This window comes from Mytilus galloprovincialis, chromosome 3, assembly GCF_965363235.1.
Source record: "Mytilus galloprovincialis chromosome 3, xbMytGall1.hap1.1, whole genome shotgun sequence".
Lineage (NCBI taxonomy): Eukaryota > Metazoa > Mollusca > Bivalvia > Mytilida > Mytilidae > Mytilus > Mytilus galloprovincialis.
The window spans coordinates 57,927,851-57,931,786 of record NC_134840.1 but is presented as its reverse complement, the minus strand read 5'-3'; the positions used below and the strand labels follow the sequence as shown (position 1 = coordinate 57,931,786).

At 30.0% G+C, this 3,936-nt stretch overlaps 1 long non-coding RNA gene across 1 annotated transcript; it reads right to left on the bottom strand.

Moving 5' to 3' along the window:
- Nucleotides 1–1,189: 1,189 nt before the first annotated feature.
- LOC143068431 (uncharacterized) lies at nucleotides 1,190–2,407 on the bottom strand. The gene is made up of 3 exons (XR_012976168.1): nucleotides 2,184–2,407; nucleotides 1,916–1,988; nucleotides 1,190–1,476 (listed from the first exon to the last, which is right to left on the bottom strand). It is a non-coding gene; the product is annotated as an uncharacterized LOC143068431 (long non-coding RNA).
- Between the last annotated feature and the right edge of the window lie 1,529 nt (nucleotides 2,408–3,936).

The window sequence follows — 3,936 nt, the reverse complement described above, 5'->3', positions numbered from 1 at the left end:
GTTGCAGACACTTCCTATATAAGATCAACCTTTAAACTTTTAGGACATTTTTCGTTGACATGGCCCATGGATTTAATTGATAGGACGGATCATTGATTTGTCATTCAGTCATAAAATAAAGATATAAACTTTTATTAATGTATCTTATTTCAAATTGATAAAGCGTAACTGTATAGCTATTCACTAGCAGATAACAACAAGAATTCATTGTACCTAATTTAATCTTTGCAATTATATTGGTTCACACGAAAATAATTATTTCTGTTTCATATGAATGTCGTCAACTAGGAAGATATCACCTTTTGATATTGGATCATTCAATTATTTTCTTATCCTCAAATACACTTTAGGACTTAAAATATCAGTATGATGTCATGGTACCTTGAAAAGTTACATTATTTAAAAAGAATATTTCCTATGATTCACTTCTTTTTTGTACATTTAAAAATACTGCATGTAGTTTTACAATGGTAATAACATATGAGTTTAACTACTTTTGCGACCAATCGAATGTACTCATCGTAACAGTTGTACATAATATTTCCAACATTTAATTTCCAACAACCTTTTGAACGAAACAAAAAAATTTTTGTTCAACAAATTGAACAATGAATACACTACAAATACACTAAAAACTAACATAACATTACATAGATAAAAACTGCCATTTATAGATATAAAAGCTGCCATCGAAGAAGGCTTATTTACAAATTGTGCATTTCCAGTGCCTTCTATCAGAATACAAATATTATTGTTTTTATAACGATTGTTTCTATAAAAAGGCATATTTGAAGACTAGTTCATTCTAATTGAGCCAAACAAACATATAAGTATAAAACAATAAAATAATAAATGCACAAATTCAATATCTTGGTATATCAAGTACACTAAAAGTTAACACATTCTTTTTGACTAGAAATATGGCAACAAATACATTTTGAAAGCTCATTTTAACAAACGATAAAAAAAAAATTATAAAAAATGCATATCATGTTCCCAAGCAAATGCATGCTTCATATGATTTTTTAAAGTTCAGTTTTCCACTTTGTACCACTTTTTATTTGATTTCAATTACTGTTACCATATTACAAGTAGGACATTTGTATACCAAATCAGGTTTCGACACCAATATGCTGATTTCATCATCTTCCTTCAGTTTAAAAGTTTCTACTATTCGAACGGTTTGAAGAGTTTGACTACCGTTGCAAATTGGTAGTGTTTTTGTCAAAAGGGTAATATTGTCAAATTCTAGACGGGTTTTCTTTATTAGTTTGACTTCAACATTGGCTTGAATAGTGTGATTCAACCTGGATTCTCGTTTGAACAGCAACTGGACGGATACAAAGTATGTGCTTGATTTTCGGATAATTATTTTGTTGTTTTTAAATAACAAAACTTCTTTTCTTGTTTCAAGACGGTGTGCTGATTTTGTACTTGTCATCAAAACGCTAGGAATAATGTCCTTTTTACCATCACCTGTAATAAAAACCATAATGGAAAAAAGTCATTAAAAATACGAATTTCCTGCTATTTAAACAGATTTCGTAGATGTGGTATGAGTGCCAATGAAACAACTCTCTCATCAATTTCACAATTTGTAAGAGTAAACAATCATAGGTCAAAGTACAGTCTTCAACACGTAGCATAGGCTTTCACCGAACAGCAAGCTATAAAGGACCTTAAAGTATACATAAACATTTATCTTTTTTTCATAATTTCTGAATTATCATTAAGGGACATAAATCTACATGTGTGCTCTTTTTAAAATTTATGTATATTCTATTATTTCTTCTAAAATCCGACGCTGAAGGTTGTATGCGAGAATAAACATTAGCGTTATCAGTTATACATTCGAGATATTGAAATGGAACAATTACATAAAAATGAATAGAATATCCACGAAATATCAACTTACCTTTATTGCTATGAAATGAAATGTAGGTCTGTGCAGCTCCTGAGTGTAGACTTTGATTGTCTCTAATTTGCATCTAATAATGAAAATATCATGCGTTAAATCAGAGGATTCGAAATTAACATCAATATAATAGAGAGACAAACAACAAAATGTTCATACAATTAAATTACAGTTAACAAATTTGGTGTCTCATGTATGTCAGATCTTCCGCTTTTATGTAATTTTAATACCTATGATAAAAGTTTTAATAATGTTAAAAGTTACTTACGACGTGAACTAAATACTGAAGATGTACTGATGAAGAATTTGAACACAATGGGGTTTTGTGACTTTCTAGAACACATAAGGATGGTGGTGAAGATTTTTCTGCATTGTCTGTTTTAAAGAATAAACTGCAGACAACAATGGACACGATGAACAAAACATTAAAAGTCATGGACAGTAATAAACAGAGCCATGTCTTTTGAATTGATAATGCATATTTAATATTGTTATCAGTACCATTGTTCTGTTCTAACAACGTATTCTGAGTTGTAGGTATTTGATTTTGATCTTCAATAATGGGATCAATTGTTAAACTTATTGCACTATCGTCATAGGATATCATAGTTCCACTTTCTATACTTCTGCTGAAGTTCTTCTGGTTAGAAAGAAGCGAATCTTGTGTTTCTTGCTGCTCATCTAGAGTTAAATTTGAGCTGTATCCGCTTGAAATTTCTTCTTCTTGTTGCATGTCATCCTCGTTACTACTGCTTCTTTTGATGCAAATATCAGGCAATTTAGAATCAGTTTCGGTTATTTCATTGATAAAATCATTAGTACTGAGTTGGGGTGTTAGTTTGATATCCATATCTTTCAGTTTTATTATAAAAGGTCCTAGGGTTAAAGTAAACGGTGAACGCTAAACTCTGCAGTTTCTTGGCAATTGAGTAGTACGACATGGTATAGGAAGATCCATCGTTTTGAATTAATAATGAAGCGTCAAAATGGATCTGAAACCAAAACAATAAGATACACATTATTTTAAGTAATTAATGCGAAAAATATACATTAAAATTATCATATTCTATATTAAAGGAAATTTTTGTATGAAGTATACATTATACTTTTTTATATATATATTGTACATTTTATTTGAATTTCTGTTACATAATGGTATATTTATAAGTCTTAATATTTTTGGTAAAGATCGCTGTTATTTTCCCTTTTTAAATAAAGGCAACAGTAGTATACCGATGTTCAAATTGTAACAGATAACACATAAACATATACATAGGAAAGAATTACAACGGTCTTATAGCTTTATCACGAAAAGATAAGTACTCTTACACACGTAAAATCAAATATAGCCAATTTCTTGGTAAATTTCTGCTTATCAATAACCTTCATTGCTTACTTAATATGAAGTTATCAGTGAGATTATTCATAAAAATTATTTGACATTTAACAGATGTTCGCAGTCATGTTGAGCCGGGTATTTTAGTAATAGCATTAACATTTTTTTGTAAAAAGTACCTTCAGCAATAGCTTTGAATTATTTAATTTCTCATACTGTCCGATTCGAAAATCAAAATAAAGTTGGAGATACTGTATTTTGTATTCTCTTTTAATCAAAATTTGATTTAAAAGTCGCTCTTACTTTAATTGATTAACCTGATTCAGTTCAGATCTATTACAAATTGCTACGTATGCACAATACTTTAATGTAGCGAACATGTCTCGAGTTTGAGGGTTTTATTTCCTGTTGAATCAAACCAGAGACTTGAAAATTAGTATTTACAGAGTACGCAACACTAAGAAGATAACATATGATTTTCAACTTGGAGACATTATAATATGACTAGGTTGGGTGACACGTCTCCCTGCGTACTGTTTACGGTTGTGAACTAGCCTGCTAACAATCCGATTCATTATGTCGGTCTAGTATTAAAGCAGAGTACATATGATATGTAATTCCCTTTTTCACATTCTCGTCATGATACACGTGCAATAGTTGCCACTGTACATATAATTATGTTCGA